A 17,213-nucleotide genomic window follows, 5' to 3' on the forward strand; every position below is an offset into this window, starting at 1 on the left:
AATCCCAAGAGTGAGCGAAGATTCCTGGGCAGGCTCAGTGATGTGGAAATTATTCCCTCAAGGCCTGAGGTTTAGAAACAATTCCCATTCAAGGAAAAAAAAAAAGTAACAGCCTCGCATCTAGGAAGCTTCTGCTATGATGCTATTTTATGTTAAGGGCCCTTTTTTCGCCCTTTCAACCCAGTCAAGGAAGGTTAGCTGATGTCATGTGAATTCTGTAACCTATTTAGCAGAGGGTATCTCTAAATCAACTGTCACGTGAACATGGAAGAAAGCTTTTACTCCCAAGTTAACTCTTTTTCTGTGAAATAACACTTGGAGTAGTTCTACAAAACCAAGACTTCTCTCCAAGTAATGTAGCATATAAATGGTGGGAAATGGATATACCCCCCCCCCCCACCTGTCTCTTGCATTTTTAGTTGGACCGTCATGGATTTTCAAACAACTTGGGTCTAGTAGAAAACAGTAGGCTCTTAACATATTTAGCGTTGTGGTAGAAAACTCCTGGATGAAAGGATGTTACTCCTTCGCCCTGCATGGGAGTTGTTTCTAAACCTTAAAGGGAAATCTGAGAAATTGGGAGGAGATCAGAGGTTGTATTCAGCAGGTTCTGACCAGTTATGGAGAACCAGTAGCAGGAATTTTGAGTAGTTTGGAGAACCAGCAAATGCCACCTCTGACTGGAGATTTTACAGTATCCTTCCCCTGCCACGCCCACCAAGCCACGCCCACAGAACCGGTAGTAAAAAAAAATTGAATCCCACCACGGGAGGGGATATTGAATGGGTTTGCATATCACATTGGGTCAAAATCTCTTTTAGTCAATGTGTTGCATGAACCCAGTTTTAATACAATCAATGTGTATTCATAAGGTTGAACCCATGTCTGTAATAGATTACTTTCTTAGGTAAGGTGGAGACAGTGATTCGCTTAACTATGGCAAAAGATCATAAATTGTGCTCTGCTCACTTAACAACTGCCTTGCTTAGCAGTGGAAATTCTGGTCCCAATTATGGTTGTACATTAAGGATTACTTGTACATAAACATATGCATTCATTCTCCATCCGAGATGTTCTAGTTTAGGGGAGCCAATGCAGTTGTTGAATTTTGCTCTTCCTATTTTTCTCAGCATGGATATAAGATCAAGGTTGTGGCAAAACTAATTCAGTTTATATTTCCTATATTGTAGTACAAAATATTGATTCAGAATTACCTGCTTTTATGTTTCCTGAAATGGGTGGTTCAATTTTATATTGTGTTCCTGAATGGGAGATGTAATCTGTTACTGTACTAATAATACCTACTCTAGTTAATTATTCAGTCTATGGCAGGGGTGTCAAACTGGCAGCCCACAGGCTGGATGCATCAGGCGCAGGCCACGCCCGTCCCAGCTCCACGAATGGAGAAAACATTGCAAAATGTCACGTGATGGCAATGTGACACCGCGAGTTTGACACCCGTGGTCTATGGTTTACACCAGGGGTTTGACTCCACTGGTTTACACTCTTGCAACTGATGTTAACTTGCAAATCCTGCAGCTGAAACAGCTAGATTAATTTTTGTATTTTTTAGTGGCCCTTTTAATATATCCTAAAATATTTCATTTTCCTAGGAGAGGGGTGGGTTTTAATTTCCAACAACCCATTGCAGCAGCCCCTGAACATCTCCCAGGTGGATTGCTTCTAATGTGACTTCATTTGTTATTGTTTGGGGGTTTGTTAGTTTGTTTTGGTCATTTGTCACTTGCCCATTCAGTTTAGGACAAGTATTGGACAATTCAGGCGGGTTCAAGGAAAGGTAACCAACACTATGTACATGTAAACAGTTTCAAAATAGCTTAATTATACAAGACTGAATTGAACAAATAATCAGGAAAAGGCATCTACAACTTCCTTATTTTTTATTTCCAAATTGATAGGCACCTATTAATCCATAACTGCTATCAATTTGAATCTGTTTACCATAAGAAAAAAACAATTTGTTTCTTCAGCAAAAAGCATCAGCTTTGTAAGGACATTCAGACTGAAATTCATAAAATTTTCCCAAAAGCTGACTAAATTAGAGCTTTGTAAAGAAATCTAATATGTACAAGTTGTCCTGCATTTGTTAATATTTATACATCCAATGTTATGGCAGAAATAGAAAGATACTACAAACAATATAAAACTGGTAAAAATATGTTGTATATTTCTACCTATAGTCAATATTTCTTTTTAAAACGCTTATATAGAAAATATTGCATTCTTTGGGCAGAAACTTTTTATTTAATGTGTAATTAAATAATTTTTCAGTGGCCCGGAGATTGCTTTGATTTTGTTTTTTCGGTTTTTCCAACACATACGCGAAAAAGGGGTAAAGGAGCATTTGCACAATTTCTTTTGATTGTTAGAAGTAGAAACCTGTCATCTGGAAACAACTTAATTCATATAATTCATACTTTTTGACATATTTTAGATTTGATGGTAGGATCTGCTTTCTCATTACAAAATGGTATTTAGAAAGCATATTGGCATTTACTGATGAAGTTATAATAACCTTGACATGGTAAGACATGGTTTGCTTTATAAATCACGATGTAGATTTTTATAATAAACCAAAACCACGTATTTTATGAACCAGGTTATACATGTATGTAGTGAGGAAAGAACTATGGGAACATTATGCTTTGGGGTGTGAAATGTTGCTGTTTTGTCTATGTAATTGGGTGTAACATACTGTCACATCAGCCATATATCTGTATTTATTTGCAACATAATGTGTCAATTGCCTGCATCCAACATTTGTATATAATTCATTACTAATTGCATACTTTCATCTTTCGTTAATATTTATTCAGCTAATATAAATATCAAATGTTTTTATATTACTCTTATGGTTCTTATTTTGATGCCAAGGCGTTTCAGTGGCTTCTTCACTACTAGATCAAGGTTTAGGTTTGTATATAAACAAAGAAGCCTCAGCTCAGACTACAGAGTTGACAAGGACATCACAATTCAAGAAACTCTGCCATTGTTGAAACATCTAGCAATCATAAAGCTTTGATTGCTTTTGGCAACGCTAAGCTCCCTACAGACAGGGAGAACCCTAACCTTAGTAACAATGTGAGCTGGCATAACTAACAACATGCCAACATGAGACCCATGCAACATCTGTTAGGACAATTTCACAAATTAAGTTTTGTTCTAAATTTGTTAAAAAATTATTTTACATTTTACATACTGTATTTGCTGAAATTTAATATGGTACACTAATCCATGATCTCTGTAACTATTTAATATATTGTCCCAAAGGTACTTTTTCAAAAGGCAACCAGATTTTGATTTTCCTTGGAAACGTTTTGCCTCACATCCAAGAAGCTTCTTCACTTCAGAATGTTTTCAAGGAAAAACAAAGGTCCAGTTGCCTTTTGAAAAAGCACCTTTGGGACAACCGTCATCTGAATGACTGAGAATCTCAATGGACATTTAACTGTTTGATATAATATATAATCATATAAGATATAATTATATCTTGCATTGAATATTTCTGAACAAATCTGCAGTAATAATATGGATTAAGTTAAAACACAACAGCAAAGAATAAAGAAGATGGAAAATATAAACCAGAATATTTGGACTAGAATCTAAGGAAGACAGAGAAATGTGAATACAACAGGGCTGTGATTACAGTGTTTTGCATTACAGTTTTTATTGCTATCACAATTTGGAATGAAATTCAACAAATTTATAAGGCTTTTCTGCTTCATATGTTCAACAAATTTATGGGACGTACACTAAGGATCTTAAGGATCTTCTAAATAAAAATAAAAATAAATAGATCTATCATTGGGAGAAAATCATTACTGAATAACTTTGAGTAATATTAAATATTTATGCAGGATTTCCATTTTCACTTGTTTCTGACTAATATGGAAAAACCAGTATTTTCTATAGCAATGAGGGAAAGACTGGAGGGAAAGTATGTTTACCTAGTAGTGTATTTGTCTGCAAACCAGTATGTATGTATATATCTGAAAACACCATCAGGTACATGCCTTTTCAAAAACTAATTTAAATTTAAATCAAATTGAACTTAATATAAATGCAAATCTTTATAGTAATTCCTATAGTAATATTGCACGTTTATACTATAATATAGACAGTGAAATTAATTAATATCCCAATCAAATTTAAAACAGCTGCTTATAGGAATGAGGGTTTTGGAAATAATGTTGTGGAGCCTAAAGTTATAAAATTAATATTTTGTTGACAAAATGCAAACAATTTGTAGTGTTTTACTATCTTAGTTTGCACTACAGATCTAAGACTACTGTGCTTGGCATGGGAAGGGGACATTACTGTGTACCACAGCAGTTCTCAATCTTTTCTTCACCGGGAGACCCCCTTTAAATATCTTTTGGGGCCACACACCAAGGCCATGAACCACCAAGACTTAACTCAAGATTTAAATATAACATTTCTTCAAGTCTTTGCGGACCCTCTTATGATGACATTGTACCCACCCAGAGGTCCGTGGACCACAAGTTGAGAACAACTGTGGTATACAGTTGTAAAATAGTGATTGCTTTTATGGATGGATACATTCATTTTGATTGATTTCTATTTGTTGATGAAATCTAATTTGGATATTGAATAGCTTTTTTTTCAATTTTAAAATGTATAAGTTGAATTGTGAACATTCCTAATTATGTCCAATCTCCTTTCAGATATTGATTTCCTGTCTTATTTCTTTCTATTTTCAAACTATAGTTGGCTATGTTTCCTGTATAAACTTCAAGTTACAGTTGTTAGGTTGACATTAATGTTGATTTATGGAACCAAAATCTGTGGCAATTCCCTCAAATGTTTACATTAAAAGGGACCATATGCAAATCATTTCAATACCTGAAATGGTTAGATTGATAAATTCTTTTAATGTAAGGCAATAAATTAAATCCTGACCCCAATAATTTCTATAGTTCAGGTTTTATAGCACATTTCTCTTAACCGGGCCATTGATTTGTATGGACGAAAGAACTTAAGATGCCTTGTAATAAACAGTAGAAAAAATGGGTGTGAAGTTCAAATCAGCATTCTGTCTCAGAGCTCAGAGATCCTCAGCTCTTAGGTTAACTTCATAATATAATAATAATAATAATCTGGAAATAGAAATCAGGCTAAGATAATAAAAGTTGAAGGAAGATATACTTAATTTCAATATCTCCCATACCCAATAGTCTATTTAGGCATTAAATCTGAATGCATCCTACTAGCCTGTGTTAAGATTTGGCTGTAGCATAGCGCTGTGCATGAATGTAGTCTCTTTTCTTGGACTGGGAATGGAACTAATATGCCTACGACATAATCATTATTACAGATAAACACATTTTCAGGCTCAGCCCAAATGTAGCCAGAGTTTTTTCCCTAAGTCAGCTCGGTTGACAACAGAAATCAAATTAAAAATTGGATTGTGACTTAAAATCAATAAGCATTTTGAATATCAATGAGGATTTCTAAATATTTTAAATATTGAACTCGGTGACACCGGCCACCCAATTTTATGCTTTTTTGTAGATAATTCAAGTAATGATAATGGGGTTCCCTTTTGTGCAAATGTGAAAAAGAATGAAACCTTCAATGTCAATACATTTGATCATATGCCACTTTTGCATTATGTAAAGTAAAAATTTGCAAAAAAAACACCCATATATTTAGATCATGTTCAAAATTTTAATTTCATTTCATAAAAATTGTATGTCTTGAGAAAATAGTGTGCCACTTTATATAAAAATAATTCCAGTCTTATATTTTCCATTCAAATGTTCACTCTGCTTTTAATGACTTATTTCTCTTTTGTTGCACAATTAGTGTAGATGGATGAGCACTCAGCTGTCATTGTCTCAATGTGAGAAAAGGCTTAGAAAATGCTATGTTTCTTCTTGAATAATGGATAAATTATTAATGGAACACATTTGTATAGTACAACACAATTTTATTGTTTTTCTATAGTGATGTAGACTTCTGAAATTTTGCCAGGCAAATTCCATGATTAATCCTTTCTGGCCAAAACAGTTTAAAGCAATTTGCACTCCTTGTTCAATTCAGACGCCAAAAAGCTCTTTACACAGTGTGCTCATGTGATATTTATAATTGCTACTATGTTTTCTGCTTTGCAGTCTACGCTGAAGTTTTGATTCAGGAACACAGTTATTAAATAAAGACTGTTCTTTAAAATATCTTTGTAGTACTTGATGTTTATACTTTGTATTTTCTCACATCATCAGATATTCATTGCAAGCTTAATCATTAATGCTTAGATGGGTGGTGCGACTATTTTTGTCATGCATGAATCAGGAATCCCAAGTACCTAATATTGGTCCGTGGCTTTGTAAACTGGCATCTAACTAGAGGAAGACTGATAGCTTTATAAAATTATAAAACTTGCATTTTATAAAAGCCTCCTGTCCTAGAAAATAAGAAAATATCTATGCTCAAAACTTATGCTACTAAATGATATAAAATCTACAAACTTACTGCGCTGACTCAGTCTTCTGGAGGAAACTTGCTTCTAAGAAAGTTATGAGTCTGTTTTCTCCTTGCTTGCATACAAAGTAAATGTCAAAACTTTGGCTGGAATATTTGATAAAACCATAGCCATAAGCCTATTTGTTGAGGTTAATAAAGGAATTATAATGTAATGAATACATTCATGATAGCTTTCCAAGTATTTACATAAAACTTACTATTAACTACCTTAGATTCTGGGAATTTAATAACACCACATCTGGAGGGCATTGAATTGGAGACAGGTTATTTTATGTTATGAAACTACATATAAACTACATTTTTACAAAATGTAAAGCAGAAGTCTAGAATATATGTTGAATGGATATCATCTGCCAAGAATCCAAGGTATGCCACATAAGTATTAGACGTTCCCATTCTGTGGTTTGTCTCTGAAAATATTTCAAAGAATACACCAGAATTTCCCACCTCGGTATTTATATTCTTCCTCTTTCTCTTCAATACTGAACTGCTTATTTTTCAATTGCAGAATTAGTCCTACCAAATTCATTTATCTCCTGCCTCAAGTTATTATTGACTCAACAAATAAATGGGTTTGCTTTTCAACCACTACTGAGTTGAGAACAATGGCATCTTCAGTGTCTGAGTGTATTCTTGTTTCCATGCCTTAAACTCCAGTGATTATTTCAAACTGGTACTCATGAAACCAGGTTATTCACTTCTCCCCTGGAAATACAAGGGAAAAATCTGAATAAATATCAAAATTAGTTAATTAAGTTTTTCCATGGGTAGATAATAATCCAGAATCAAACAGGATACAGCAATGGTTCTCAACCTGTGGTCCTCATATCATCACAGGGGGTCCATAAAAGCTTTAAGAAATGTTATGATTTAAATCTCGAGTTAAGTCTTGGTAGTCTCTGGCCATAGTCAATGACTACAAAAGGTTATTTAAAGGGGGTCCATGGTGAAGAAAAGGTTGAGAACTACTGGGTTACAGAATTACACAACACATAATAATCTATTATCTACCAAACATAACAGATTAATAAAGTTGGAAGGGACCTTGAAGGTCATCTAGTCCAACCCCCAGCCTTCCACTCCCAGAATTCCCCAAACCAGCAATTTTCTGGGTGTTAGAAGCCCAAACACTCAAAAGTCCTTCAGATGGAGACCCGCCACAGATAAAATGGACCCCCATCCTAGGGGTGCTTCAAAATCCCAACGACCATAAGGCACCGTTCCTCAACTCGGCACACCTTAGACTGTATCCCCAAAAGCTGGAGAATACTGACAGAATATTACTGCCTGATTCCAAAAAGACAAGGAAATATGTGAGTTTTATTGGAGAAGGTCAGAGGCCTGGTAGTCTATTACTGGGTTCTAGCTGTGTCAGATTCTGTAAATCCCTGGCTGCCTGCAACGGAAGGTGAACCTGAAGGTATGTTGGGAAAAAGGTTTCTTACTACTTTCAATCCTTATCTCACATACTCATATAACTGGTGTTAATGTCTTTATCTTTTGCATAACTTCTGAAGAAGTGGCAGATAAGAATTATAATAACCTTGAACAATTGTGCTTTGTACTGACATTTTTCATAAGCATTAACACAGCTTTTATTAATCATATCCTTGAGTTAAACCTGCTGGGTGTGGACAGGATTCTATTATGTTGGTAAAGTCTGAATAAATCTTGTAATAACACCAGTAATAGGCAACTTGGCCTCTGAATAACAGAAACCAGTAGTGCAAGGAGTAAAATTAAGTACTGCAAGGGAATTGTGGTGCGTGAGTGGAATCCTATGCTTTCTCAGAAATTGTCTCCATAGAAATACTGCTATCTCAATCTCATACCTTTTGTTATAGGATATCACACAGGATTTCCATGCTTGCATGGAAATGGAGTTCATAAAAGTCAATGCAGTGGTTGACTGTTTCCATTTATTCTAGGGTTGAAGCAAACAATGCTTAACATTCATATTGTTCTTTTGTCAAAAGTGCATAGATGGAGTTGAAATTGTAGCATCTTATCTACTGAGTATTTCCTACTGAATCTCTCTCAAGTCCACTTGAAGTTAAAAATATGAGTTATTTGTCTCTGGTTTCCCACTATGGGTTTAGCTATGTTAGATAAGATGATAAGGGCAGCAAGTGGATTCTTTGGATGGAACATAGAATGCTTAATATTGACATCTGATTTCCATGCATGCTTAAGTAGAATATCATGAGTAACAGTATTGTAAAAGATGGATGATGATTGCAATGATTATCATTGCTCCTTTCTTGAAAGCAGCTAATAACCCATTGTATATTTTGGTTCACTGTCAGTCATTACTTTTGGACCATAGAGTTCCCATTCTTATAAATAATAATGACATTACATGTAACTATTTGATAGTTGCAAAAGATACTACATCAAAATATCTATTATATTCTATAGTGGAGTTTGCATAGAAATCATAGTAATTGCTGTAAAAATACAAAAGCAATTAAATAAAACATGGTAAAAATGTATAAATCTAGCAATAAGTAACTATAATTAGGGCTTATTAACTGTTATTGATATAACTGATTCATATATTCAGTAGCACAGAAACAGAAACATGAAAATATTAGGAATAAGGAGTCTGATTGGATATTGCTGATTCCTCAGAACATGGAGAAAAGCAGGCATTTTGTAGGTATTCTCTGCTCCTCTGTGATGCCATTGCATCATCAGTATCCTCTCTGTGTGTGTTTGTGTGTTTTAAATGGGTGAGGATAGATAGTATACACATTTGTTTCTTCTATGTAATGGCTCTATGAAGCTAATGCCCAGTGCAGTCCAAACTTTGCCCTTCCTCCTCCCTTTCTTCCTTTCCTTTAAAACTGTCTATTCTGAAAAATGAAGTGACTATTACATAAGCACTCAGGGAAATTTAAATGCAGGCCTTCCTGATTCAAATGTACTGTCTCACATTACTTTTCAACATCTTATCTTCTATTTATAGATTCTTCCTATAATAAAGTTATGGATGCTTCTGTTTTAATGAATGCAAATTGGCTTCCACTCAAAACAATGTCATTTCCAGATTGTAATGCTGTAAAATACTGGTATCAGAAGGAAATCCTATAATTTCAACAAATTAGATTGAATTTTGGAGCTATCCACCTGACATCTAATGCATTCAGCTTTTCTTACTAAAGTTCTGATTTCTATGCAAAAATACTAAAGTGCCAAACAAACGTTATTTGTTATTCTGTGAGATGAAAACAGTTCTGTATCTCCACAGTATACTTCCTGCATTTTCCTTGAAATATAACCTGTCTTTTAAATAAACCTCAAATATTTACTTCTGTACTTCTCACATAAATCAGCTCACAGTAATTTTCCCTAAATTACTTGGCTAGGGAGCAGGAACAGCATGTTCTTAGTTTTAAGTCACCAACACTGGGTCTCTTTCTTACTTCTCCCTTTGGTAAGATTTTCTCTGGTCCCTCTTTCAGGTATAAGATGACATCTGTTTTCCTATAAGGTCAGTTTGGATTTGAAATCAAGTTGCTTTGTTTGGCATTTAAGATAATTTAATAACAGCAAAAATACTTAGTAACTTTCAGTTGACAAAAGATCCTTTAATAGCATTGTAAACATATTTCATGTATGAACTGTCAGAACTAGGAGACATGTGATTCTTATTCAATAGCAGTCACAGTGCTGTGAGAGTTAGTGGTTAATTCAAAACTCTTATTTTGTAAAATAAAAAAGTTTTATCAACTCATGTCTACAAGAATGTAAACGTGATAACCCTCAGGTATTACTTAGCCTTCCAATAGACCCATTTAACATTGCCAGTCATCAGGATTGCTGGAAGTTGTTTCTCAGTGCTGCCCTGAAAGCAAGGATTTGACAAAATGTCATACACCTATCTGAGAAGTGGATTGTTGGAGCTGAATAGGTAGCACAAGATTCTGTTGCTGAATAGGTAGCACAAGATTCTGGTAATCAGTTGCTGAATAGGTAGCACAAGATTCTGGTAATCAAATTTAGTAAACACAACTGTTTTCTGAAAACAAGAACTTCAGAATTGGAATGAATGAGGACATATATCTTATAACCTGTATTGATTAATTTCCCTAAGTTTTATAAACTGAAGTCTTGCGCATTTCCTTGCTATTTTTGATTCTGAGGATTCTCAAAAACAAAAAAAATCCTTTCTTTTCAGTCTGCCAATCCCCCCCAAAAAAAAAAAAAAAAAAAACCACACATAAATTCATAATACAAAGTTTGGCAGTTTGATTAGGGTCAGCACTCATGGACAAAATGGTGCATGAGATATGCCTAAAGTAAGTTTTGGTGAACTCACAGGAGATATAGCTTCAGCCAGGAATAGCAGATTTTAAACTTATGCAATCTACTTTTCTTTTTTAAAAAATAACCCATACATTTGTCCTGTGAAAAACTGGTATAAAAAAGTACACTTGGAAGTGAAGAATTCTGAGCTCAGAAATGTTATTACTGAACAGAATTCAATCTTCCATACAAAAACACTCCCTTGATTTTCTGCCTGAACTTTCCTCATTTCAGAATGGAATAGCATGAATAACTGCACAACTGTACAACTGTTGTACAAAACTGCAACTGTATAACATAGGAATCAGAAAATTTTGCTGATCTTTATAGATTAAAAAGCTTTACATCTGTTTTGATTCTGCTGTGTATCTTATTTAACATTCCTAGAATCATCAAATAGGAGAATTTAGGGCATGTACGAAATTCACAAGTTTTATGCTGAACGAGACAATGTTATAAACATGGTCCAATCATCTTGAAAAAAGAGGGAACTTGTTACAGCAAGAAACAAGTTTCACTGAGGCAATAGTGTTCAGTTGTGGCTGGCAACTTACAATTTTTGACCGTCTTCCCTTATTATCTATGGCATTTTAGAAGAAAAGAAAACAGAGAGATTCTGAGTAGTAGCCCAGATTATTCCAACATATGTTCTAGACAACATATTGGAAAAGGCCACCACGAAGATCTTTACTAATTCATTCTTATGCTGAGAAGCTAAAGATTTAATAATTAGATTTGTGTATCCTGAACACTGTAATCTAATGTTTATCTATTAGGGCAATGAGTCCTCACATAAATATGCTGTTTCTTCAAAAGAATTATCTATGCTTTACTTTTCACAATTAGGGCCAATTCTAAAGGTTTGAGTTACAGACAGTGAGAATAACAAAGATAAACAATCTTAAAATCATTCCAATTTTATTACTGGTAAAATTTATTGTTAGTAACTTTCATGTGTACATATATTTGCATTTTACTTGTCAACTGTCTAGTTGTTGATGAAACACGGCAGAAGGAGAAAGCTCCAATATTATTTGTTTTGATTATGTCACTAATTTTTAGGGGAGGGCTGATGATTTGTTATGTATACTGTAGATTATGTTCATTAATTTAGATATGTTCTTAGATATTGAGAACTGTCTCAGTCTTCTGGTTTTTAAATATTTCTGATTAAAACTGCAAAATGTTCAGTTCAGCATGTTGCTGACTGGTTGTTGTTGTTGTTTTGCAGAAAAATTAACATGACTTAGATTAAGCCTTTGAGGATAAACAGCTTTTTTATCATTTATCTTGTTCATTTCCAAGTATTACAATTATAGTTCCAAAATTCTTCATATGAGCGAACATTGCAGGCAAACAGCAACATAGCACTATTGTCTTCATACTTCCAAAAGTATTGTTCTGAACACTGCTGAAAAGAGAATAATAAGATGGATCTTGAACCAAATTAAACAAAGTTATTCCTTTATCCTTAGCACTAATCTGAAACGAAGTATATATCCTGAGTTGGTAAGATTTTTCTTTTTGCTATCATATTAAGATAATCATACATGTAAGAGTAAAATGAATCTTATATATACACATAGATTATTAGGAGACTTTGGCTAGAATTGCATATGCAAAAAAGTATTCAGAAGTTTCATTAAAAAAAAAACATCAGCCTGCATTGCCATGTTTAAACACTTGATTTCAATATGGCTTATTCCAACCAGGTAAAATAGTTGAGGTAACAGGTTTCATGTTTCTATTCATCTGCCTCTCGAACTTTCTTTTTCATAATGAGATTCTGTCTAGCATGGTCACCAGCAGATTTGCTTGTTTATCACAATTTTGCTTGTTTAGAGGTAGTAGTCTGGACTTGCAGTTAAATATTACACAGACAGACTTGTCCTTAAAAAAATTATGGCATTCTGATCAATTTAACTTAGGGAAGAAATTAGGTTCTACCAGTCATTTCTTGCTATTTCTATATCTAATAATACAGGTTTTAACTGCTTCTGCTGACAAGAGGTTTCACATAGCCATAGTTTCTACTGTTTTTATTATTTCGGAGGTAGGTGCGTCATTTTGCCTACTCCAACTCCATGTTTCATACTATGGTGCACAGGATACTTCCAGCAGCTGTTGATTACTTACAGATTCTGTATGGTATTTATCAGTTTGGGATATATGGGAACATATTGAAATTAACAAGATTCAGATTTTCCCTTTTCCTTTTAGACTTTCCTGGTTATCAGTATGTCCTGAAAATCTGACATCCATCCTTTCCCTTTCATCTCATCCTATATCTCTCAGTTGACATGTCAGTGGGACATAGGAAATTACAGGATAAAGAAGGTGGAAGCAGGTATATATGAGCTTGCTTTCCTTGATTTCACATTCACCTCCATCCATAACCTGTTATATAGGATATTTTTAAACATAGGAATATATGTTCTCTGGAAAACCAGAATGTCTGCCTCCAAAAAGAAAGTTCTATCTGACAAGTCAGTGACAAATGAGAAATCAGAATAAATCTAAAAGCAACTCTGTCATTGCACCTGTGAGCTCATGCAAATACATAAAAGGCTTTTTCTGAATGCAATTCAGTCACCACTAGTGATTCAAAGTTCAATGACTGCATATAATGCCTAGAGTCTCTCACCTCATCCCATCTGTTATGGAAAGCAGTTGGTAGCTATCTTTTTCCCTCGGGCAGATGATGATAGTAGAAGGGAAAAAGAATCCATGGAATTCCCCAATTGCTGACCTGAAATAGTCTCACATTAAATTTGCAAGAACAGCACTATTCACTAGCCTTGCCACTGAGGCACATAAAAGCTTAGATTGGAAGCAGGGCCATGTCAACAGTCCTTTCTGCCAAATTACAGATGTGAGAATGCTTGTTAAAACAGCACCAAGGAACTGCTTTCAGTTTGGTATTTTAGTTGTATATGAGGCATCGATGTTGAGATATTTCTTGTTGTTTTTTTCCTTAAGAAGGATCATTTCTTTTCCCAATGTCTAAGTGAAGTGGGGTAACTAGTGCTGAAAAGAAAGCACTCATGGAAAAAACAAAGCAGAGAGTTGTACTATTGTTTATTTGCTTAAATATTTTCTGTTTTTTTTTTTTTTAAATGCTGCTGTTTTGGTTTTTGTTCATTAAAGAAGTCATTTTTGCCACTTGATATTGCAAATCTGCAAATAGAAAATAAACCCTGTAGCCAGTGGTGGGATTCAAATAATTTAACAACTGGTTCTCTGCCCTAATGATTTCTTCCAACAACCAGTTCACCAAACTGCTCAGAAAGTTAACAACTGGTGTGAATGGGCTGAATCCCACCACTGCCTGTAGCTGAATTCACATATTCCAATAAAGCAAGATTTTATTGCTTTGTTTCTCTGGCTGCAATTGGTTGAATTCATATGTGAGACTCTAGATTGAAGCCAGCCATAAACTGTGGTTTACCAATTCACAGTAACAAAATTCTCACCAAGCTAAGCCAAAACTAAACCAAAACATATCTCAGTATAATATCTGAATCAGGTCGCTGAACTTTTAATACGTCAACCAGGGAACTAGAAATATCATTTTTTTCTAATGATTTCAACAGACCTGATTATTTCTAATGTGCATGAAATTCAATTGTCTCATAAGTACTTGTGCTGTCTGCTACACAATAAAAAACTTTTATGTAAAATTAAAAATTAAAGAACAAAATCAGTTTATATAAGTAAACAAAGTGAACAAAATGATAAAATAAGGAAAAAATTGAGAGACAAATATGTTAGTAATACAAGAATCTACATCCATTTGCTTATAGAATCATATATGCCTGAAAAGAATGCTATGATACAAATGGCACAATTACTAAAACTAACCTTACAATTAGAGTAACCATTGGCTTGGTCCCCTGAGAAGGCTAATATGCTTAGACTGGTTTGGGGAAAAATAAGATTCTTTTGTGTTTATTTTGAAAGGAAACAGTCTCTTAGATGAATGGCATCTTGATAAAATTAAGGTCCAGAGCTGGGGATATATTTATTACATCCTTACAGTATTTGCTACCCTTTGTTTTATATCCTCTAAATGTAATGCAAGCTCCCCTTGAGGAAGAAATCAGGTTAGACATCAGAAGCATTTCAGATCCTTGAACCAAAATGTATAGTAATATTTACTATTTTCTTACAGCAGCTACCATTTACATCTTGATCCTGAATTTTTTGTGTCAAAATTAAGGAATACCATTTTTATCAACCTTGTAGCTATGTATAATATATTTTAATGGAACAGGTTTTTATGGTACTAATAAACATGAGTTATTTAATGTAAATGTTTACTTCTGTACTCGGTACATATTTTCAAGGGTGTTCTTGAGAAACAGGATAAGCCACCTCAAGAGGGCCTTTCCTGGTTAAACAGAGAACCCAAATAGGATTTTTTTCATGCTGCTTGTTTGCTTCCTTCAGGGTTCCATTTTACATCAGACTGGCTCAGTTCAGAAGCAAGAATTAACTGGCTGTCAGATTCAGACATAATGCTAAATCATAGTTTAGTATTATAGGCTCAAACTCATCTATCTTCTCTTTCCTGCCCTTATGACTGCAAAACAAACAAACTAACAAACCTATTAAAGGTGTTCATTTCTGTTTTTAATTGTGGTTTGTTACTATTATAAGTGTGAGGGGGAGGGTGATAAGGCTGCCATCCATATTGTAATAAATAGAAGAGGGAATGAAAGATCCTATTCTTCTTCTCAACATGTCTCTGGGGAGAATACTTTACATGACTGTTGTTATTTTCCTAAGGGTGGTGGTGGAATTGGATAGTACTTAGTAGTCTCAATAGAATTTTTTCCTACACCAGAATGTTACATATAGTCTCTCCTTCACAACTGTCAGAAATAAGTTTTTTTTAACCTCCTTGGAACTTGGGACCAACTGGATCCATCTTCACTTGTATCTAAGACACACAGGTTCAATTTTAGCCTATTTTCCCCTTAGCATTTGCTCTTAATAGTATTTTTCCTGGTATCATGCTTGTAATCTAATCCATGGTTCTTTAAATATTCAGTTTTCATTTCAATGGCTTTTTGTAATCAGTGGCTCAGTTTTTGGATGCAACTCTTTAATGATGGAAAAGTATGATGCAGCAACATCTGGAGGGCCAAGACACAATTTTAGGACTATATGACAGCAGTTGCCTTTTTGAAGTTTCCTGGATTACATCCTCAAGTTCCAAGATCCCCCTAAATCAGGGTTTGAACTCTTTGGCAACTTAAACATGGAGCATCCAAGAAACAACTGTTTTCTTCAATCTTATGCTTTGAGGACTACATGTCCTTGTATTCCAAGATAACATTATTATAAGGAATTGTTGCCCTCAATATATCTGGAAGGCACAAGGTAGATCAATTATAAAAACTCTTCTGTGATTATGAGGAGCAAGGCTTGGGCTTAATTTGGAGAAAAGAATAATAGTCGATCAGGATCACATTTGTGAATGGAGCTAAGAATTTTCTTTAGGATTTGTTCTTTAGGGTTTTCAAAATAAATTATGTTTTGAGTTTATAGCCTTGTCTAATTTTTGAAACTATGTTTAAGCATTGAATATAGGGTAGATTTTGTCAGTTTTTACAATTTTTGCATTGAAATTACAAATGCTGCATGGTTAAAAGGCTTGGAAAATGCTGCTTTTTAAGGCCTGCAAAAATCTGGCTGACTACAAGAAGGCAGCAGAGTAATAAAATTCTTAATCACTTGTGTTCTCCAAGATTATCTGGAGATATTTGTAGACCAGATTGTATACAGTTGCCCAAGACCACATAAACTCTGGGATTACACTTGTCTATCCCTATGATGGAATCATAGCCAAAGATGGATTACCATTATAACTCTTGTAGTCAGCCAGTGCCATATCCCAGTGGTTGGAAATATTTTGTCTGTTATAGAAGTATCTAAGCATTTTTACACACCTTCTTCCAACCGTTCAAGATTAATCAGATGAGAAACAGAAAAACTCCTCAAAAAGTCTGCAACTACATTTTATTGAGATAAACTATTGTAACAGAATCTTGCAAAACTTATTGCATTTTTCCATCCCTGCCTCTTCCACTCAACAAATCAGGGAGAAGTCTGTCTGAACCTCTTCCTAACCTTGTCCCTGTTTCCCAGGCTTACGTTTTTGCATATTCTGTTGTAACTGTCTCTAAATAGTTTTTCCAAGGTCATCTCTGTGACTCTCTATACCTGATCAGTGAGGTTATGTTCAGAAAATGTTGATTACTGATTTTAGAGATTAATCCACCAGCTTCCTTAGCCTTTTTCATGCAAGGATTACAAGAAGAATGCATTAATCACATGATTATCAGGAAGCAAGTCTATGATATACTAGTTTTAAT

The 17,213-nt window shown here is 34.5% G+C and overlaps 1 long non-coding RNA gene across 1 annotated transcript; it reads right to left on the reverse strand.

Moving 5' to 3' along the window:
- Positions 1-11,734: 11,734 nt before the first annotated feature.
- On the reverse strand, positions 11,735-13,824 carry LOC148132496 (uncharacterized). Its single transcript, XR_015748105.1, has 2 exons — positions 13,478-13,824; positions 11,735-12,244 (listed from the first exon to the last, which is right to left on the reverse strand). It is a non-coding gene; the product is annotated as an uncharacterized LOC148132496 (long non-coding RNA).
- Between the last annotated feature and the right edge of the window lie 3,389 nt (positions 13,825-17,213).

Source organism: Notechis scutatus, chromosome 2 (genome assembly GCF_049901735.1).
Source record: "Notechis scutatus isolate UNSWTSFEM ecotype Mainland chromosome 2, rNotScu1.2, whole genome shotgun sequence".
NCBI lineage: Eukaryota > Metazoa > Chordata > Lepidosauria > Squamata > Elapidae > Notechis > Notechis scutatus.